Genomic DNA, 24,034 nt, shown 5'->3' on the forward strand with positions numbered 1-24,034 from the left:
GAACATGTGGGAGCCAACATGGGTATCCAGATCCCGCTGTTGGTTATTGACCAGAGAACGTCTCGGTCATGTCTGCATGTCTCCCGAACCCGTAGGGTCTACACACTTAAGGTTCGATGACGCTAGAGTTATAAAGGAAGTTTGTATGTGGTTACCGAATGTTGTTCGGAGTCCCGGATGAGATCCCGGACGTCACGAGGAGTTTCGGAATGGTCCGGAGGTAAAGATTTATATATGGGAAGTCCTGTTTTGGTCACCGGAAAGGTTTCGGGGTTTATCGGTAATGTACCGGGACCACCGGGAGGGTCCCGGGGGTCCACCAAGAAGCCCCGGAGGCTTGCATGGGCCGAGAGTGGTGAGGGACCAGACCTTGAGTGGGCTGGTGCACCTCCCACAAGGCCCAAGGGGCAGCTAGGAGGAAAAAAAGGGGAAACCCTAGGCTTAGATGGGCCTAAGGCCCACCCTAGGGGGCGCCTCCCCTTCTCCCCTCTTGGCCGCCTCCCCTTTCCCATCTAGGGCTGCCGCCCCCCTAGGGGTGGGAACCCTAGAGGGGGCGCACCCTCCTCCCTCTCCCCTATATATAGTGAGGCCTAGGGCTGCCCATAACACGCGATTTGATCTCTCTCACTGGTGCAGCCCTCCCTCTCTTTCTCCTCTCCCGTGGTGCTTGGCGAAGCTCTGCAGGATTGCCACGCTCCTCCATCACCACCACGCCGTTGTGCTGCTGCTGGATGGATTCTTCCTCAACCTCTCCCTCTCTCCTTGCTGGATCAAGGCGTGGGAGACGTCACCGGGCTGTACGTGTGTTGAACACGGAGGTGTCGTCCGTTCGGCACTTGGTCATCGGTGATTTGGATCACGACGAGTACGACTCCATCAACCCCGTTCACTTGAACGCTTCCGCTTTGCGATCTACAAGGGTATGTAGATGCACTCTCCTTCCCCTCGTTGCTAGTCTCTCCATAGATAGATCTTGGTGACACTAGGAAAATTTTGAATTTCTGCTATGTTCCCCAACATATATGCAGATGAAGCTGCCTCCGACGGGGCCATCTACTTACATCTCTGCCTGCTCAGGCGTCGCCCTCGGAGTGAAGATGGACGCGTCCAAGAACAATGCCGAGGAGGAGCTATCCAGCCTCGTGCTGGACTGGGACGACGACTCGCCAATGTCTGACAAATGCGGTACCGGATGGGCAACACGCCGAAGAAGATTGATGGCCGACTTGGCATCTCTTGTGAATATGGTGATCTTGGGATCAAACGTGTCTGTGCGCGCGGTGATGGAACCGTATACACTGGCAGAGCTTACAGGCTGACAGGGTATGCACATCCGGAATTCCGGATGCACAGGCCGAGCTCGACGGCGTCACTTATCACCGCGTAGACCACGTCTACGACGCCTTTGCTTGTTTCGATGGAGACGGTGTTGCATTTGTCAGACATTGGCGAATCGTCGTCCCAGTCCAGCACCAGATAATTCTAGCGTACACAGATAAAAAGAAAAGACCACTACTCGTCGATTTCTGACTCCGACTCGGTAATGTCCTCCTCTGATGTCTGAATGTAGGCGTCATCATACGCCTCGTCTTCAAAGTCCCAACCCGCCGTTTCTCCTAGTTTCAATTTCAATTGAGCTGCCTGCTTCCGCAAACGCTTGTCCTCCCGATAGGCGGCTCGCTCCCTCCTCCTCGCGTCCTTCTCCCGTCTCAATTGCTTGTAGAACTGGCGCTCATCGACGATGTCCTGCGGGTAGCCTCCACGCCACAGCACCAAGGCTTCCACATCCTTCTCTGCGATGGCGAGGCGACGCTGCCGCCTCCGGTGGACACGACGATCCTCGTCGGTGAAAAGCCGTGGGAGAGGCGCCAGATCCTGCGCCCGCTGGCTCGACACGTTGGGAAAATTCATATCCCGACGAGGCCTCAGGAGGCGCCACGCCGCCGCGTCGTGCGCGCGGGCCGCGTCCTCTGCAGTGTCGAAGGTGCCGAGGGCGAGACGTTTCTCGCGAAATCAGATCTCGGCGGAGAAGGCGCCGGAGCGGCGCTCGCGGACTCCGCGAAAATCCGAAGCGCGTAGGCGGCGGATCGACATGGTGGCGCAGAGGCGGCGAGAGTGGGCGACCGACAGAGTGTGGAGAGAGAGCCTTCTTTTATAGCGAGCGCCAGCCGTGGCGCGCGCGCGAACCTTTCCCGCGTGCTGGAGCGTCAAAATCAGGGCGACTGCACGATGTTAAACGCGCGTGGTCATGAAAATGGGTCGGCCCATTGGGCGCGCTGCCGACCCAAAACTAAAAGAGGGCGGATGGCCCCAAAACTAAAAGAGGGCGTACAGCAGGTGGGCGGCCGACCCAAACGGACAAAAACTCCGTCCATTTAGGTCGGCCCGTTGGAGTTGCTCTTAGTGGTATTCTTAGTGACTGGGTATTGTACTTATAAATAAAGGAAAGCCGGAAGGTGGTGCATGGACGGAAACCGAGCCGGACTCAGAGGGTGCTTGGATACGTTTTAGTCCCATGACTAAAAGTAGTGGGACTAAAACTTGCTAGCCTCACCTATACTTGGATCCAAATACTAAAGAGACTGAAATCAAGTTATTGAGCATTTATTATCCTCCAAACCCTCCAATCCAGAACTCGCATGTGTTAAAGGAGAGGCATTAAATGAGGAGAGAGAGGGCTAATACATATTTTAGTAGGTTTCCTATGACTAAAAAATTTTAGCCTCAAGACTAGTCCTAGCCTCTCTTTAGTCAGGGATGCTTGGAACTTTAGCCTTTAAAAGAGACTATTTTTAGTCAGACTAAAAATAGTCCCTTGGATCCAAGCACCCTCTCAGCCTAGCGCACCGTCTTAATTCCCAAATCCTAAATAAAGGGGCCAGCCCAGCCCGACCGGCAGGACCCCAACCAAACAATAGATTGGATTTTCAACAACCGGGTGTCTAGGCACCCGGTTATCTCAGCCTAGCTGCTCGGGATCTGGACCGGGCCTGTACCCCTGGTTCTATTAACAGTCTATAGGATTCCTTTAAGCGCCAGCTCTGGGCCTATTCTCTCACTGTTCATTGTAGGGCAGAATCCCACCTCGCCTATAAGTGGCAAGTCTACATCAAGGAGTACACCTGTCGGCCTATGTCTCAAACAAGTGAAAAGACGTGTCGAACTCCACCACGGCCATGCATCGCCGATGGAATGAATAGAATAGACTGCAGCCGCTCATGATCCTTGACACATGTCGATACCGATGGCTGAAACATGCACCCGGTACATGTATGGTAGTGTGCTGGATACAGGATACAGATACATGTGCCTGAGTTAGGTTCCTATCAGACGTACATTGCTCATTTCCACCACGTTCAGTCCCTGTCAGCGCCTGACGCCAGTATGACTAGTTCATGTACCCGGCTCACGAGTTCATGCCTCACCTCTCGGCTTCTCCATGACACGTGCCAATCAGGTTAAAGCTTGTATGTGCCCGACACAAATTTGGTAACATGCTCATCTCATCTCATCTCGGTCAAGAACATTTTACTGCTCACCGAAAGGAAGGAACTGGTGATGGCAATATACTAATATATTCGTACAGAAACTGAACTAAGGGTGATGTGAAACCTCTAGGGGTCCACGTTCCTCTGACCATGATAAAGAATACTACGTGGGAGTACACGAGATGCCTTGCATGCGCTGCCTATGGGTTGTCGCTTCAACCATGCCCGCCTGACCTCGTGACAATCCTACACATCACAGTGCTAGTACCTGTGACCTATCCTGCCTGCACAGCCTAGTTGTGCCGCTGTTTGTCTGATTAATCGCCTAGCTAATTATTCTGACACTGCAAAAGGTCTGCCGCTGGACAGAGCACAACACGAATCTTAACAAGGCTGAACGAACAGGATAAGGGGGAGTCGGGACTCCCGGGTGCTCCCACACCTTTTCGAACCAAACAAACCAGCACGGGCTTGAGGGCTTGTGGTCTAGGGTAGGTATCCGCCATGAAACCCCATTCCGCCGCTGCCGCTGCCCCTAGAACATCTTGTACTGGTACATACTTTTGGGCAATCCTGAGGTAGGCTTCGCAAACTACAGGAGATCCGAATCAGGATTGATGGTTTTCAAATATTTCTATCTTTCTTTGCGAACAAATTTTCGCTACATTACATTTATGCAATAGTTTTTTAAACTTGTTCGCAGAGGCTGATCGACCTCCCGGGATTACTAGGCTTGCTTGACGTCGCCCCTTCCCCAGGTGGTTCCGGCCCTAGGCGTGCTGGCCCGACCATCCACAAGAAGGCACCACTCGCCGCCACTAGTCCGATTGAGTACCTCCTAGCCGGCGGGGCGGCGGCGTGGTGGTCGCCTGGCAACCAGCCGCGGCAATAGCAGCAGCTGCCACGGCCTACCTGGTCCCTCAAGAACCACTACGGCGATCCCCTCTTCGAGATTTTCGGGGTGTATGCGAATTTCCCCCTCGTTGGCCAAGTACTGGCCTCCGGCGGCATGGTCACCGACATCATCTGCCAGCTCCAAACTGCCAAGCCGTTTTACTCACAAATTAAAGTGCACGATGGGCAATGCAACATCCCGAATCCCAACTTGTTGATTTCAGGGTACGTATGTATGATCTTGCCAAAACTTGCTCATCAGTCTCTTCTAGTTGGTATTTGTCCGGCTCACATATACAGTACTAATATTGCATGTATATATGCAGATGAAGCTGCCTCCGACGGGGCCATCTACTTAGATCTCTGCCTGCTCAGGCGTCGCCCTCGAAGTGAAGATGGACGCGTCCAAGAACAATGCCGAGGAGGAGCTATCCAGCCTGGTGCTGGACTGGGACGACGACTCGCCAATGTCTGACAAATGCGGTACCGGATGGGCAACACGCCGAAGAAGATTGATGGCCGACTTGGCATCTCTGGTGAATATGGTGATCTTGGGATCAAACGTGTCTGTGCGCGCGGTGATGGAACCGAATACACTGGCAGAGCTTACAGGCTGACAGGGTATGCATTCCGGATGCACAGGCCGAGCTCGACGGCGTCACTTATCACCGCGTAGACCACGTCTACGACGCCTTTGCTTGTTTTGATGGAGACGGTGTTGCATTTGTCAGACATTGGCGAGTCGTCGTCCCAGTCCAGCACCAGATAATTCTAGCGTACACAGATAAAAAGAGAAGACCACTACTCGTTGATTTCTGACTCCGACTCGGTAATGTCCTCCTCTGATGTCTGAATGTAGGCGTCATCATACGCCTCATCTTCAAATTCCCAACCCACCGTTTCTCGTAGTTTCAATTTCAATTGAGCTGCCTGCTTCCGCAAACGCTTGTCCTCCCGATAGGCGGCTCGCTCCCTCCTCCTCACGTCCTTCTCCGGTCTCAATTGCTTGTAGAACTGGCGCTCGTCGATGATGTCCTGCGGGTAGCCTCCACGCCACAACACCAAGGCTTCCACGTCCTTCTCTGTGATGGCGACGCCACGCTGCCGCCTCCGGTGGACACGACGATCCTCGTCGGTGAAAAGCCGCGGGAGAGGCGCCAGATCCTGCGCCCGCTGGCTCGACACGTTGGGAAAATTCATATCCCGACGAGGCCTCAGGAGGCGCCACGCTGCCGCGTCGTGCGCGCGGGCCGCGTCCTCTGCGGTGTCGAAGGTGCCGAGAGCGAGACGTTTCTCGCGAAATCAGATCTCAGCGGAGAAGGCGCCGGAGCGGCGCTCGCGGACTCCGCGAAAATCCGAAGCGCGTAAGGCGGCGGATCGACATGGTGGCGCAGAGGCGGCGAGAGTGGGCGACCGACAGAGTGTGGAGAGAGAGCCTTCTTTTATAGCGAGCGTCGGTCGCGGCGCGCGCGCGCGAACCTTTCCCGCGTGCTGGAGCATCAAAATTAGGGCGACTGCACGATGTTAAACGCGCGTGGTCATGAAAATGGGTCGGCCCGTTGGGTGCACTGCCGACCCAAAACTAAAAGAGGGCGGACGGCCCCAAAACTAAAAGAGGGCGGACGGCGGGCGGGCGGCCGACCCAAACGGACAAAAACTCCATTTAGGTCGGCCCGTTGGAGTTGCTCTTAGCGGTATTCTCAGTGACTGGGTATTGTACTTAGAAATAAAGGCAAGCCGGAAGGTGGTGCATGGACGGAAACCGAGCCGGACTCAGAGGTTGCTTGGATACGTTTTAGTCCCATGACTAAAAGTAGTGGGACTAAAACTTGCTAGCCTCACCTATACTTGGATCCAAAAACTAAAGAGACTGAAATCAAGTTATTGAGCATTTATTATCCTTCAAACCCTCCAATCCAGAACTCGCATGTGTTAAAGGAGAGGCCTTAAATGAGGAGAGAGAGGGCTAATACATATTTTAGTAGGTTTCCTATGACTAAAAAATTTTAGCCTCAAGACTAGTCCTAGCCTCTCTTTAGTCAGGGATGCTTGGAACTTTAGCCTTTAAAAGAGACTATTTTTAGTCAGACTAAAAATAGTCCCTTGGATCCAAGCACCCTCTCAGCCTAGCGCACCGTCTTAATTCCCAAATCCCAAATAAAGGGGCCAGCCCAGCCCGGCCGGCAGGACCCCAATCAAACAATAGATTGGATTTTCAACACCCGGGTGTCTAGGCACCCGGTTATATCCCCCGTCCGTCCAGAAAATAGCTGCTCGGGATCTGGACCAGGCCTGTACCCCTGGTTCTATTAACAGTCTATAGGATTCCTTTAAGCGCTAGCTCTGGGCCTATTCTCTCACTGTTCATCGTAGGGCAGAATCCCACCTCGCCTGTAAGTGGCAAGTCTACATCAAGGAGTACACCTGTCAGCCTGTGTCTCAAACAAGTGAAAAGACGTGTCGAACTCCACCACGGGCATGCATCGCCGATGGAATGAATAGAATAGACTGCAGCTGCTCATGATCCTTGACACATGCCGATACGGATGGCTGAAACATGCACCCGGTACATGTATGGTAGTGTGCCGGATACAGGATACAGATACATGTGCCTGAGTTAGGTTCCTATCAGACGTACATTGCTCATTTCCACCACGTTCAGTCCCTGTCAGTGCCTGACGCCAGTATGACTAGTTCATGTACCCGGCTCACGAGTTCATGCCTCACCTCTCGGCTTCTCCATGACACGCGCCAATCAGGTTAAAGCTTGTATGTGCCCGGCACAAATTTGGTAACATGCTCATCTCATCTCATCTCGGTCAAGAACATTTTACTGCTCACCGAAAGGAAGGAACAAGTGATGGCAATATACTAATATATTCGTACAGAAACTGAACTGGCGATGATGTGAAACCTCTAGGGGTCCACGTTCCTCTAACCATGATAAAGAATACTACGTGGGAGTATACGAGATGCCTTGCATGCGCTGCCTATGGGTTGTCGCTTCAACCATGCCCGCCTGACATCGTGACAGTCCTACACATCACAGTGCTAGTACCTGTGACCTATCCTGCCTGCACAGCCTAGTTGTGCCGCTGTTTGTCTGATTAATCGCCTAGCTAATTATTCTGACACTGCAAAAGGTCTGCCGCTGGACAGAGCACAACACGAATCTTAACAAGGCTGAACGGACAGGAGAAGGGGGAGTCGGGACTCCCGGGTGCTCCCACACCTTTCGAACCAAACAAACCAGCACGGGCTTGAGGGCTTGTGGTCTAGGGTAGGTATCCGCCATGAATCCCCATTCCGCCGCTGCCGCTGCCCCTAGAACATCTTGTACTGGTACATACTTTTGGGCAATCCTGAGGTAGGCTTTGCAAACTGTAGGAGATCCGAATCAAGATTGATGGTTTTCAAATATTTCTATCTTTCTTTGCGAACAAATTTTCGCTACATTACATTTATGCAATAGTTTTTTAAACTTGTTCGCAGAGGCTGATCGACCTCCCAGGATTACTAGGCTTGCTTGACGTCGCCCCTTCCCCAGGTGGTTCCGGCCCTAGGCGTGCTGGCCCGGCCATCCACAAGAAGGCACCACTTGCCGCCACTAGTTCGATTGAGTACCTCCCAGCCGGCGGGGCGGCGGCGCGGTGGTCGCCTGGCAACCAGCCGCGGCAGCAGCAGCAGCTGCCACGGCCTACCTGGTCCCTCAAGAACCACTACGGCGATCCCCTCTTCGAGATTTTCAGGGTGTATGCGAATTTCCCCCTCGTTGGCCAAGTACTGGCCTCCGGCAGCATGGTCACCGACATCATCTGCCAGCTCCAAACTGCCAAGCCGTTTTACTCACAAATTAAAGAGCACGATGAGCAATGCAACATCCCGAATCCCAACTTGTTGATTTCAGGGTACGTATATACTCCCTCCGTCCCACAATATACATCAGCCGTCTCTTCTAGTTGGTCTGCGTCCGGCTCACATATACTATTGCATGTGATATGCAGATGAAGCTGCCTCCGACGGGACCATCTACTTACATCTCTGCCTGCTTAGGCGTCGCCCTCGGAGTGAAGATGGACGCGTCCAAGAACAATGCCGAGGAGGAGCTATCCAGCCTAGTGCTGGACTGGGACGATGACTAGCCAATGTCTGACAAATGCAACACTGTCTCCATCGAAACAAGCAAAGGCGTCGTAGACGTGGTCTGCGCGGTGATTAGCGACGCCGTCGAGCTCGGCCTGTGCATCCGCATGTGCATACTCAGCTCTGAGTCTGCTGCATGCTCCGCCACCGCCAGTTTATATGGTTCCATCACCGCGCGCACCGACATGTTTCATCCCAAGATCACCATATTCACCAGAGATGCCAAGTCGGCCATCAATCTTCTTCGGCGTGTTGCCCATCCGGTGCCGCACTTTCTGCGCGCTGAATCATACCGCCATGTGACCCTCCCATTGGCACGGACTTTCCTCGCTGTGCCGACTCAGGCGACGCGCGTTGATTTTGAGTGGGAGCTGGCGATGGCAGGGGGATCAGAAACCATCGGTGTCACAATTACACCAACGGCGGAGCCAGGAATTAAATGAGGTGACAACCTGCCACTCACGGGGAGAAGAATTGGATTGGCATGAACAAGGAGACGAGAAGCTTATTTCACCGGGAGGGTAGATGAAGAACTTGGATCATATGTGAGCACCATTATAACAACAATCCTTAGGGAAGGCTTTAGGTGAAATATAACCCAATATAACTCCAATGAAGAGACTGATGGATTTAAAATACCTCATTCCTAACAATATGTGAATCATGAAGCATGAACTCAAATTATCAAGAATGATGTAATACCATCTCAAAAGATGAGATATGAAAGAATTGCGCTTCGGAATGCAAATAACAATTAGCGGTTGGAAAAGAATCCTTGGCGAACCATCATATAGAGCCTCCACGAAGAACTCTGGTAAACAAAAAAAAAAGAATAACGAAAATAAAGAGAAGTTGGAAAACACAAGGTGAAACCTTGTAATGATTTAGATGGATCTCCGTGATAATTAGAGGTTGGAACTCCGGGAAAGAAAGATAAACAAATGAGATCAAGAAATTTTGATGAGCCTCCGGAATAAGGAATTGAATTTACTCGATGAAGCAAGAATAAGAATTACATTATGCTCATCCTTGACCACTTATGTTGATTACAAACAATGGATTTGGCATACTACTTATTCTCGTAGGAAGTATTAAGATAGATATAGCACGAACTTGTGAAAGCCTTCAACGAAACACCGGTAGAATTGAAACCACGAATGGATTGATAAGGAAGAGAAATATTGAACGAACCACCATAAGAATTGAAAATGAACGAAGAAAAGATGAAGAAACACCGGGAAAAATTATAAAATGAACGAAGATGCTTGAGAGGATTTAGATACAAGTGAACGAAGGGATCACGAACTGATTAGAGAATATTGAATGATGCACCGGTAAGATTTAGGAGAACGATAACTGAAAGCTGGGAATGAATAATTATGAGATGATGGGCTCCGGAGAAAACAAACCGAAAAGAATCTTGAATTGCTCCGGATAGGTAAAAAGAATTCTGACAATCAAAAACAATTATGAGAGGATGGCAACAAGCTAGCACCATGAATCTTGAAGAGAATGAAGCAAGATTAAAGAGAAACTCTACTTCGGTCTTCAAATGTCGAGAGTGACGATGAGAAACACCACCAATAATTGTAGAGGCACTCCGGAAGAATCAAAAGCGAAGAGATTGAGCCAACGATAAAAAGAATTTTGAAAGATCTTGGAGAAAGACATTTGACTGATGATAATTCATTCTTACGTCAAACTTGGAGAAGAATATGAGAGTAACTCTAGGAAATCGAAAGAGTCAGGTAAGATCCTGGGAAAAGACCCGTGGGTTAGGTCCCACTCAAGAGAAACACCATTGAAGGATTTGAAGAGAGATAATGCACCGGTTGAAATAAAAGACTTGAATGAGAGAGCATCCTCGAAAGATTTTGAATGAGAGCAGAGTGTAAGCACGAATCTTCGAGATATCTTGAGCACCCCGGAACGATTGAGTAGCAAGCGGGAAATGATTATGAGGTCCACCGGTAAGATAAAACTTCTGAAACAAGGAAAAGGATATGACCAACACCAAAATCTTGAATCGGATCCATCGAAGAAGAAAAGAGAATGAAGAATGACGAACTTGAAGCTCCGTTAGAATCTTCATGAGAATCACTGGATAAGAATATTGATGGAAAAGAATGGAGAGACTTCATAACCGATAAGATGGATACTTGATTAAGAATTCTGAGTCCTCGAAGAAAAAAGGGTGGGTGGGCGGGAAGAAAACAAAGACAACTTGGGATGGATGAAACGAACAACGTTGAGAAGAAGTGATAATTGATCTTGCGGGAGTTGAAATGATCGGATCCACTTGAAGAGAAACACGCCGTTTTAAAAGAAATTGGCATGACAATCTCGATTATCATGAAGGATTAGTATTCACATCGGAGTATGAGAACACCATTTGGGGAAGGTATGGAATCAACACTTGACTTCGAAGCAACCCGAATACCACAACTCAAAACAAAACAAAAGGATTGGCTTGCAGAATAAGCCGGAACAAACATATGATAGAGATTCCTTCCGAAGTTTTCATGGTGGGGCCTACACGGGCTTGATCGTACAGCACCATCCTGTACAAGGCAGTGCACATGACATACAAAGCGTCCCCGAGTCGGCATAGCCAAGGACTCTTTAAGACACAACGAGACCACTGTAAAACCGACCGTGAATAGGCGGACCACTAGACGTCGAACCCCGATTTCATATCATACATCTGTCAGAAAGATATCCTAAGAGCTACTTGAATTCCCACTTATAAACTCCCGAAACTTTCCAGTTATGCAATCAGGTGTTGGGGATACAGGGGAAGCATAATATCTCACCCAAAACTAGCAAATCCTACATCCAGCTGTATCCATCCTTCAACACATAACCAAGAAACCTTTGGAAATCGTCTACCTCAACCTTTGAAAAGCATCCGTCATACGAGTTATGGCAATACTCCCGAACTCCCGCCCCAGTACTGGGTAGCGTCGAGGTTATCTCACCAACAACTGCATAAAAGAGATTTTCGATGTCGGTGAACTAAACTCAGGTATTCCAGAACTGCAACGATAAAATTGTGACGACAACACCTCGGAGCTCAACTCCCTGGGACACTGCCACAACCCCTAAATGTCAGGAGGCACCAAGAACAATGTTCTCTCGTCACAAATCCATCGGAACGATTCCAAGATACCCGCGTGATCCTAAAAAATTTTTAGTGAAATTTGAGAAGAGAAGAGTCAAAACTCTACGTCAGGATGCCTTACCAGAGCGATGAAGGGACTGGGGAGTAAAAAGAATTCCTAAACTCTCCGATATATAATTCCTAAATGACTCAAAACATTTTTCTAGACTCAACAACGGCTGCTAAAAACGATCAAGTAGTGGGGGCTCCTAAGGTCGGGGAAGGCTCTGATTACCAACTTGTAACACCCTCGATGCGGCTATATCTCCTACGTGTCGAAGCACGACTTAGAGGCATAACCGCATTGAAAGCAATGTCGCAAGTGAGGTAACCTTCACACAACCCATGTAATACATAAGGGAAAGAGATACATAGTTGGCTTACAATCGCCACTTCACACAATTACATGAATAAAACATTACATCATCCAAATACAATCAAGGTCTGACTACAGAACCAAAATAAAAGAAGACTACCCCAAATGCTACACAGATCCCCGATCGACCCCAACTGTGCTCCACTACTGATCGGCTAGAACAAAACAACACAAAGGACAAGATCTTCATCGAGCTCCTCCTTGAGCTTGGTTGCGTCATCTGCATGGTTCAACGGCACCTGCAAGCTGGTTATGGAAGTATTTGTGAGTCACGGGGACTCAGTAATCTTGCACCCTCGCGATCAAGACTATTTAAGCTTATGGGTAAGGTAAAGGTATGAGGTGGAGCTGCAGCAAGCGACTAGCATATATGGTGGCTAACATACGCAAATGAGAGCGAGAAGAGAAGGCAAAGCACGATCGAGAAACTATGATCAAGAAGTGATCCTAGAACAACCTACGTCAAGCATAACTCCAACACCGTGTTCACTTCCCGGACTCCGCCGAGAAGAGACCATCACAGTTACACACGCGGTTGATGTATTTTAATTGAGGTCAACTTCAGGTTTTCTACAACCGGACATTAACAAATTCCCATCTGCCCATAACCGCGGGCACGCCTTTCAAAAGTTCAAATCCCTGCAGGGGTGTCTCAACTTAGCCCGTCACAAGCTCTCACGGTCAACGAAGGATATTCCTTCTAGCGGGAAGACCCGATCAGGCTCAGAATCCCAGTTACGAGACATTTCGACAGGTAAAACAAGACCAGCAAGACCGCCCGATGCGCCGACATCCTGATAGGACCTGCACATATCTCGTTCTCAGGGCAACATCGGATGAGCGCTCCGTACAACTAAAACCAGCCCTCAAGTTTCCCCGAGGTGGCGCTGCAAAGGACTCTAGTTCGGACCAACACTTAGACAAGCACTGGCCCGGGGGTGGTTAAAATAAAGATGACCCTCGGGATGCGCGACTCCCAAGGGAAAAAGGCTAGGTGGCGAATGGTAAAACCAAGGTTGGGCCTTGCTAGAGGAGTTTTATTCAAGGCGAACTGTCAAGGGGTTCCCATTATTACCCAACCGCGTAAGGAACGCAAAATCCAGGAACATAACACCGATATGACGGAAACTAGGGCGGCAAGAGTGGAACAAAACACCAGGCATAAGTCCGAGCCTTCCACCCTTTACCAAGTATATAGATGCATTAATTAAATAAGATATATTATGATATCCCAACAAGTAAACATATTCCAACAAGGAACAACATCTCCATGTTCCAACAAGGAACAAACTTCAATCTTCACCTTCAACTAACAACGCTATAAGAGGGGCTGAGCAAAGCGGTAACATAGCCAAACAACGGTTTGCTAGGACAAGGTGGGTTAGAGGCTTGGTTCACAATATGGGAGGCATAATAAGCAAGTGGTAGGTATCGCAGCATAGGCATAGCAAAAGAGCGAGCAACTAGCAAGCAAAGATAGAAGTGATTTCGAGGGTATGGTCATCTTGCCTGAAATATCGCAAGGAAGAAGAACGAGTCCATGAAGAAGACAAAACGGACGTAGATGAACGGATCCTCACAACACGACGTTATCGGAACCAACCCGAAGAAGCAACACCGGAAAAAGCAAACAACACAGTAAACAACCAACACATCAACATGGCATGATGCACAATCGAGTATGATGCATGTCCGGTTTAATGAAGCATGGCATGGCAAAGTGCACAAACAATCCTACAAATTAAGTGGAGCTCATTATGCAACGGAGTTACATATTGAAGAAAACACCACATGACTTATTTAGTTCTCTCTCGTTTATGTACCCAACAATATTAAATGTTGTTAGCATGGCAAGAGGTGAAGCATGATGAAACTATCTAAGCTGGGCAAGTCTAAATGAGGCCAGAAGCAACGAACAACAATTCCTGAAAACTCCTCATGAGCATATTATAGATTTGGTAATGTTCTGCCCTAAACACAATTTTATAGTTGTTCAACATGCAAAGTGATGCCACCATGTTAAACTAGGCAAAATTCTACCCCATTTACATATAAAGTTTGTTAGGTTTGAAGCTACGGTTATTTAGTTATGAAATAAAGAATTTTAGCAAGTTATTTAAACAAATATAAACAAACAGCATTTTAAACATTTTAAACATGGATGAAAGTTGCATATTAATAAACTAGATGAAAATCTAAGCAAGTTTCATATATAAAGTTTTTACATATGATGCATGGTTGGAGAGTTATTATATGCATGATCATGAAGGGGTTTTCTGCAAAACTGTTGCCTCAGGAATAAGGCAAAAATCACAGACAAGGGAAAAAGAAAATACATTGGGCCGAATCCGAGGCTGGCCCAACAGCACAGGGGAGGGGTGGTTTGGCAGCTGCTGACCATTGGGCCTTGGCCCAACTGGTGGAGAGGGAAGGCCTGCAGGGGGCGCGCAACTAGGCCTGTTAACCCTGCGCTCGGTCAACGCGTGAGCGAGAGGAGCGGGTGAGCTGCTGCTGTTCGCTTCTGAAGAACAGAAAGAGCAGCATGTCCATGGTGATGCAGGAGACGATGGCAGGGGGGTCCCGACAACGGGGATGGCAGGAACCGGCGGGAACGGGCGGATCGAGACGTCCGGCGTCGGTTCCAGGCAACGGTGGCGGACGGAGCTCGGGTGCGGGGCTCCAAATCCATGGCGCTGTCCAAGATGCAGAGAGAGAGAGAGAGAGAGAGAGAGATTACAGACAAGCGGAAGCTTCAGTGGAACAAAGACAAGGGAAGGGAGCAGGTGCAGCGAGGATGACCTGGTTAGGTTGGACCTGGCAGTAGGTAGTGAGCTGTGTAGACGGTCTCGATGTAGGATCGAAAGTATGTCTAGAGGGGGGGTGATTAGACTACTTAACCAAATAAAAACTTAACCTTTTCCCAATTTTAGTTCTTGGCAGATTTTAGCTATTTTAGGACAAGTCAAGCAATCATCACACAATTCAAGCAAGCATGCAAAGAGTATATTGGCAGCGGAAAGTAAAGCATGCAACTTGCAAGAATGTAAAGGGAAGGGTTTGGAGAATTCAAACGCAATTGGAGACATGGATGTTTTTCCCGTGGTTCGGATAGGTGGTGCTATCCTACATCCATGTTGATGGAGACTTCAACCCACGAAGGGTAACGGTTCCGCGAGTCCACACAGGGCTCCACCCAAGGGCAACGGTTGCGCGAGTCCACACAGGGCTCCACCCATGAAGGGTCCATGAAGAAGTAACCACCCACAAAGGGTCCACAAAGAAGCAACCTTGTCTATCCCACCATGGCCATCGCCCACGAAGGACTTGCCTCACTAGCGGTAGATCTTCACGAAGTAGGCGATCTCCTTGCCCTTACAAACTACTTGGTTCAACTCCACAATCTTGTCGGAGGCTCCCAAGTGACACCTAGCCAATCTAGGAGACACCACTCTCCAAGAAGTAACAAATGGTGTGTAGGTAATGAACTCCTTGCTCTTGTGCTTCAAATGATAGTCTCCCCAACACTCAACTCTCTCTCATAGGATTTGGATTTGGTGGAAAGAAGATTTGAGTGGAAACCAACTTGGGAAGGCTAGAGATCAAGATTCATATGGTAGGAATGGAATATCTTGGTCTCAACACATGAGTAGGTGGTTCTCTCTCAGAACATATGAGTTGGAATGGTGTGTGTGTTCTGATGGCTCTCTCACTTAATGAGAAGGAGGTGGAGGGGTATATATAGCCTCCACACAAAATCCAACCGTTACACAGTTTTCCAATCTCGGTGGGACCGAATAAATAAACTCGGTCTGACTGAAGTAGTAAACCTAGTGACCGTTAGGAGTTTCGGTGGGACTGACATGCAACTCGGTAGGACCGATTCGTTTAGGGTTTGGGCATAACTTAATCTCGGTGAGACCGATTACACGAACTCGGTGAGACCGAATTTGGTAACTAGCTAACCAGAGAGTTGGTCAGGCAAACTCGGTGGGACCGATTTGCTTTTTCGGTGAGACCGAGTGGAACTCGGTGAGACCGAAAAGTTACAAAGGGGAAACACTGAGTTTACATTGCAATCTCGGTGGGACCGATTCGCTCTTTCGGTGGGACCGAAAAGTTACGAAAGGGAAACAGAGAGTTTGCAACCCCATCTCGGTGAGACCGAGATCCCTATCGGTAGGACCGAATTGCTAGGGTTTGGCAGTGGCTAATGACAAGTGAAACTCGGTGGCGCCGGATAGGAAGAATCGGTAGGACCGAGTTTGGCTTAGGGTTTAGGTCATATGTGGATATGGAAAAGTAGTTGAGGGTTTTGGAGCATATCACTAAGCACATGAAGCAAGAGGCTCATTAAGCAACACCTCATCCCTCCTTAATAGTATTGGCTTTTCCTAAAGACTCAATGTGATCTTGGATCACTAAAAAATAAAGTGAAGAGTCTTGAGCTTTTGAGCTTGAGCCAATCCTTTGTCCTTAGCATTTTGAGGGTTCCACTTTCACATCCATGCCATGCCAATCATTGAGCTTTCCTGAAATAATCAGCTTGGAATAGCATTAGCTCAATGAGCTATATGTTGTTATGAATTACCAAAACCACCTAGGGATAGTTGCACTTTCAATCTCCCCCTTTTTGGTAATTGATGACAACATATAGATCAAAGCTTCGACAAATGATAATAAGCATGAAATATATCGTCGCTTTGAGAAGTATGTGATAAGTAAGAGCTCCCCCTAAATTTGTGCATATTTAAAATTTGCTTTGGACTGCAAATGCACAAAGAGTTAGAGTCATGGGTTACTCTTCCATGTCACATACATCTTGGTGGAGCGCTCAAAAATGATAAGATTGAAATACATGCACTCATCACCAAGAATAGTGAATGATCACAAACGATAGATAGAATGATAATATTTAAGCAATCATTAAGTGTAGCTTATGATCAAACACATAATCATCAATGTCTCACGAGCAAGGACATAGTATCTCACACAAAAGCAGATAAGTTCGAAAAACCACCAAATAAAACAAGAGAGAATAAAAGCAACACTCTCTCTCAAAGCCTATGATCTATACATTTTCTCCCCCTTTGGCAAAAAGTTACCAAAAAGTTCCTAGAAAATGCATAGTGCTAAGTCGACACTCAGGCTTGATCTTCAGGTGGTGGTGGAATCCGGATCACTCCAAGGACGAAGGCTTCTGTAGATGTTGAAGTAGTCGCTGGAGTTGGAGCTGAAGTAGATGCTGGAGCTGAGGCTGTAGCTGGTGCTGAAGTGGTGGCTCTGGTGTCAGCAACTGGCACGGCAGACGACCTCGGGCCTCGTGGCACTCTAGAAAAAGCATGATTCGTGGTCCTGCCTCTCCTCTCATTCATGTCCTCCTGGAGATGCTCCACTGCAGACTGAACTTCCGTTACCTTGACGTCCAAGTCATAGAACTTCTGTTCCATGATCCTCTCTAGGCTCTGCTGATTCTTAGTGAGGGTGGCCAGACTTTGCTCAATCCTCAGCGTGGATGCAATCAAGTAACCAAGCTGCTCTTGTTTGGTCTTCAATAAGTACTCAGATGCCTCCTCTTGAGTAGGCATCTTGGCAGCTTTCTCCTTCCTCGCCTTCTCCTTCTTGGCAAATTCTTGAGTAGATGATGGCTCGTTCTCAGTCATCGCAACTTCATTGTCCTCGAAATCTGGACAGATGGGCAGGTGTTCCTTATCCAACAAATATACGCCTGTGCCCATCTTGGAGTTGATGAGCTCCTGAATCTGAGGGGCATATCCACAGCTCCTCTTTTGATCTGCTGCAGTCCTCTTAATTGTTTCCACTATGAGGCTCATGACTTTGAATTTCTGAGGCACATCAAACACATGTAGCAAGTTGATAGCATGGCCTCTGATCATCTTGTGATCTCCAGACTTGGGCAGAAGGGTGTGCCTAAGGATCCAGTTGATCGTAGGCAATCCTGATAGCAGATAATGCACTGAGCCAAACTTGAATGTGTCAAGAGCTTCATTTGGAATTTCCTTGTACATATTTGACATGGAGTTATGGTCCATCTTCTTCTTGGCATAGATATCCAAGTCCTCATCTTGCTCCTCTGGGGCATTAATGATCTGTGCCCACTCAGCCACTGTTGATTGGTACCTTGTACCCTCAGACATCCATGTGATCCTCCCATCTGGATAAAAGTGTGCCGTGGAGTAGAACTGCATGATAAGTTCCTCATTCCACTTTGTGAGCTTCTGCCCAACAAAGTCAGCTACTCCACAAGCACTAAAGCTGTCAAATACTCCTGGGTAGTACTCCTCATTCTCCTTGATATATGTACAGTCAACCCATCGCATATCACAGACAATGGGCTTCTTATCTAGCAGCACCGTCTCATAGAAATCCTGCTGCTCCTTGGTGTGAAACCTGTAGTCCACGGTAGTCTTTCTCCTTGAAGCATATGGGTTTGCTTCTCTCCACTTCCTGAGCACTGAGTCTCTCCTGAGCTTCATATCCTCAGCCACAGGATGAGCATCGTTGTGGTCTGGGATCTTGGGCTTGAGCTTCCGAAGGACATTCTCTTCCTCATCCTCAGCAACAGTCTCAGGCACTGGGGCGTTGTTCTTCTCAGCTGCAGGAATGCTCCGTGTGTTCCTCTTGGGCTTTGGCTTTGGAGCTGGCTTGGCCTTGGAAGCAGCTCCCCCTGATTTTATGGCATCTCCCATTAGCTTGGGTGCCTTGGGCGCTGGTGCAGCTGCATCTTCTTCTTCTTCCTCTTCCATGATGGAAGCTTTGCCAAGTACTCTAGCAACAGTCTTATTTACCCTTTCCTTTCTCTTCTTGCCTTCTGCAGCAACTGGCTCTTGGGGAGTGGGCTTCTCAGTTGAGGCTCTTGCCTTTGACATGGGCTGCCTGCCTGCTGGCCTTTTGATTTTCAGCCCTGGCTTTGTGCCTTGAGCTGGCTCAACTCTCTTGGAAGTGGCCTCTTCCTCTGCCACATAGTCCTCATCTTCAGAGTCTGAAGTTTTCTTCTTCCTTTGTCTCATGGCAGCCTTTGGCAAATTGCTAGGAGTGCTCCTGCTACCTTCGTCAGATGAACTGGAGGGACTAGTGCCCTCACTCATGACCACTTGCTGCTCTGACAGATTCTGGCTATCACTCTGGTCTGACATGCTGCAAACTGACTGCTGACCCTGTGAGTAGATTATAAAAGAGATAGAGTGGATGAGCATCACAAAATGCAGAGATTTTTGCAAAAAGAATGATCCAAAAACTTAGTTTTAGTTTCCCACTGAAATCATCTCAGATCTACCGATTTTCAAACCCGGTGATACCGAAGCAGTTTTGGAACCTAAACTAGTGAACTCGGTAGGACCGAGTCACAGTTCGGTGGCACCGAGACTGCTAGGATTTCACTGAGTTCAAAAATCGGTCACACCGATAAGTAATTCTCGGTCAGACCGAGTCTCACTTGTGCAATGGCATAAGCCAAATTGGTGGGACCGAGTTTTTCAACTCGGTGGGTCCGAGATGGTTTCGGCCGAAACCTAAACCTAGAATTTTCGAATCAAACCTAACCTATGAGCGTTTTGACTGGATAGAAGTTTATCAAACGTGGCTAGAAACAGTATGATCACAATGTGCTAGGAATCAGATTGAGGAATAGCACAAAGATCAAGTCCATACCCTAGTTCGGTGTGGACTTGCTACGGCGGCAACGGCGGGGCAGAATTCCCGTTGACAGCGACGGAGACCAGTGACTGGAGGCTGCTGGCGGCGAGAAGACGAACCGGAGACCTCGAGGGCAGAGCAGGCTATCGCGTGGGCGAAAATTTCCAAATTTTGCCCGTGACTATATATAGCCCGACCCTGTCGGTGTGACCGAGTGGAACAACTCGGTGGCACCGAGATTCATAACTGCGTGTAGTTATTGAAACTCGGTGTGACCGAAAGGTTCAAATCGGTTGCACCGAGATCGAAAACCTAGATCAACTTAATGATCTCGGTAGGACCTAAAGTGGAGTATCGGTCAGACCGAGAATCATAAAGAGGTTTTGGAAGTTTAAGTCTATGAAGAATCGGGGACTCCGAGCGCTCCTCACACAGAGTGGTTCGAATCTGACTTGATCAAATTTTGTTATGCAGCATGAATAGAGTTTGAGATGAGAAAAGCATAGATAGCTAGAGGAGGTTCTTAGGCATTCTTGTCCATCCACTTGGCAAAAAAAGATAAAGCCAAACAATCAAAGCAAAAAGTGGATGTCCTCGAATGAGTAAAATATGCAACCAGCATGCTCACACAATAAGATGGCAAATGAAATATGTGGCAAGGCATGCACAACCAATTCTAGCATCTACCAAGCAATTTGTGATGACTAGGTCATCTATATATGAGTATATTGACTTAGGAGTCAAGTGAGAACACTTGATCATAGGTCATACTCATCGTTTAAGCTCAAGTGGGGTTACCACTTTTACATAAAGCATTGTTGTGTTCACATCTTTAGAGTTGCTTTAGCTCAAGTCTTAGAGTAAAGCTCCCCCTAGATGTGATATCCCCCCTAAGAGGGATGAACTAACCTTGGGTTTTGTCGATGATGACTTCATGTAGATATTGAAGATGTGGATGCTCAATGTTGATGTAGATCTCTTGGAGCTATCCATTTGAGTGAATTGCACTTTCAATACCTACATGGGTTAGTCCCACAAGGAACAAACAAGGATATCCATAGACATAGAGTGATGCACACAAAAGATGATGTCCATGAAAACTTTTAGATTACCTTGTCCCTTGTCTTACCAACAAGAGGGTTTGTGACTCCTTGAACTAGTGCAAGATGTGGAAGTTGATTGCACTCGTTCTTGCCAAAATGATAAGAGTGAAGTATGTTGGCGGAGTCACCCTCAAGAACTCTCTAGTTCTTCTTCTTTTGGATCCACATCATCTTGATGGGAATCCTTGGAGTTGTAGTCATACTTGATGAAGTAGAACTTGAAGTAGTCTTGGGAATCCACTTGAATAAGGTCTTAGGAGCTTCTTCAAATGCATCAATTTCCTCTTGAAGCTTGTCCTTGCCTTTTTGCTCGTAGTCTTGTGGTGGAAGATCATCTTGAGCTTGTGTCCCCTTGAAAGAAGTATACTTCTCTTGTTGAGGGACAAACTTTGTCTTGGGGTATTGATCTTCTTCCCATTCAACTCCATTGGCATTGAACTTTCGTTCAAAACCAACACCTTGATTCTTCCGGTGCATTCCTTGCTTGCGCACAATTTCCTAGAATTGCTTACTCCCGGCAAGGCTTTTGTACACTCCTTTCTCTATAATTCCCTTCAATAAGCTATTTTCTTGCTCAAGTGTAACTTGGCTAAGAGAATCATTAGTGGAATCAAGAGAACTACTAGAAGCAACAATATTGAATTTAGCATAATCATTGTTACTACTAGAGGGAGAATCTTTCTTGTTAGACTTGACTTGAGGCATGTAAGTGGATAAGAGTAAACACTTGGCAATGTAAGAAGAACTTTTCTTGCGGAGATCATCATTCATTGCCTTTAAGAACTCATGCTCTTTCTCAAGATTGAGCTTTTCAAAGCGTAGTTTCTCATGAGCTCTTAAAAGTTCTCGATGATCTTCGAAGATAGTGTCATGAGCTAACTTAAGAGTTTTTAGTTCTTTAGTTAGAGCCTCAATCTTCTCCTTATCATTGTCATTCGTTTTATCTTGATTAGCATGATTAATTGGTCTTTCATCATAGTATTCATCACTTGAGTTGCCACCAAGCAAATCATCACCTAACAAGTCATATTCATCACTATTGAAATCAACATACTCGGGGTGTGTTACCTTAGGACCTTTGGCCATGAAGCATCTTCCAATTCCTTCATTTGGTGAGTCAAATATGTCGTAGGAGTTGGTTGACACAAGTGCTAGACCGGCAACACCTTCATCTTGAGTATCTTCGGAGCCGGAGTGATAACTTCTCTCGGAGTGGCTGTCGGAGTCGGAGCCGGATACCCATTCACCAACATGAGCTTGATGTCTTCTTCTTGTGTAGCTCCTTGATGATTTTTCCTTCCTTTCCGAATCCTTGCTTCTCCGTGAGTATCTTCGTTCATAACGATCATCTCTACTCCTTCTCTCTCTTGGTGGTGATCCTTTGCTTCTTCTTCTTGGAGAATCTTCTCTTCTCTTGTAGGAAGCCGTACACTCATTGGAATAGTGTCCGGGTCTTCCACAATTGTAACAGTTTCACTCTCGACTAGAAGATCTTTCGTCATTGTAGGACCTTGACTTGGAGCTTCTATCTTTGCTTCTACTCTTGTAGAACTTGTTGAAGTTCTTCACCATTAAGCTCAATTCTTCATTGAAGTCTTGTTTCTCACTTGATGATGTAGGGGCTTCACATGAGGCTTTATAGGCACCACTTGATTTGTTGTGAAGTTCCTCTTTATCCTTAAGTGACATCTCATGAGCAACAATTCTTCCAATCACCTCCGTTGGCTTGAGATCTTTGTAATTGGGCATCATTTGGATCAATGTGCACACGGTATCATATTTTCCATCCAAGGCTCATAGGATCTTCTTGATGATGAATCTATCGGTCATCTCTTCACTTCCTAAGCCGGCAATCTCATTTGTGATGAGAGCAAGCCTAGAGTACATTTCAGCGACACCTTCACCATCCTTCATCTTGAACTTGTCAAGTTGGCTTTGAAGCACATCCAACTTGGATTCCTTGACGGAGTCGGTACCTTCAAGCATATCAATCAAAGTGTCCCAAATTTCCTTTGCATTCTCAAGGCGGCTGATTTTGTTGAATTCTTTGGGGCACAATCCGTTGAAGAGAATATCACAAGCTTGAGCATTGTATTGCAACATCTTCAACTCATCCGCGGTAGCTTCACGGTTTGGTTCTCTCCCATCAAAGAAGTCACCTTGCAAACCAACACACACAATAGCCCAAACGGCGGGGTTATGTCCAAGAATATGCATTTTCATTTTATGCTTCCAACTAGCAAAATTAGTACCATCAAAGTAAGGACCTCTATGGTGATAATTTCCCTCGCTAGACGCCATACTCTCCTAGGTTGTGAAACCAAGGCTATGACCACCAAAAGCTATGGAGATCAAGCAAATGGAGACCAAAGCTCTGGTACCACTTGTAGGATCGAAAGTATGTCTAGAGGGGGGTGATTAGACTACTTGACCAAATAAAAACTTAACCTTTTCCCAATTTTAGTTCTTGGCAGCGGAAAGTAAAGCATGCAACTTGCAAGAATGTAAAGGGAAGGGTTTGGAGAATTCAAACGCAATTGGAGACACGGATGTTTTTCCCATGGTTCGGATAGGTGGTGCTATCCTACATCCACGTTGATGGAGACTTCAACCCATGAAGGGTAACGGTTGCGCTAGTCCACACAGGGCTCCACCCAAGGGCAACGGTTGCGCAAGTCCACACAGGGCTCCACCCACGAAGGGTCCACGAAGAAGCAACCACCCACAAAGGGTCCACGAAGAAGCAACCTTGTCTATCCCACCATGGCCATCGCCCACGAAGGACTTGCCTCACTAGCGGTAGATCTTCATGAAGTAGGCGATCTCCTTGGCCTTACAAACTCCTTGGTTCAACTCCACAATCTTGTCGGAGGCTCCCAAGTGACACCTAGCCAATCTAGGAGACACCACTCTCCAAGAAGTAACAAATGGTGTGTAGGTAATGAACTCCTTGCTCTTGTGCTTCAAATGATAGTCTCCCCAACACTCAACTCTCTCTCATAGGATTTGGATTTGGTGGAAAGAAGATTTGAGTGGAAAGCAACTTGGGAAGGCTAGAGATCAAGATTCATATGGTAGGAATGGAATATCTTGGTCTCAACACAAGAGTAGGTGGTTCTCTCTCAGAACATATGAGTTGGAATGGTGTGTGTGTTCTGATGGCTCTCTCACTTAATGAGAAGGAGGTGGAGGGGTATATATAGCCTCCACACAAAAT

Source organism: Triticum dicoccoides, chromosome 3A, assembly GCF_002162155.2.
Source record: "Triticum dicoccoides isolate Atlit2015 ecotype Zavitan chromosome 3A, WEW_v2.0, whole genome shotgun sequence".
Classification (NCBI taxonomy): Eukaryota; Viridiplantae; Streptophyta; class Magnoliopsida; order Poales; family Poaceae; genus Triticum; species Triticum dicoccoides.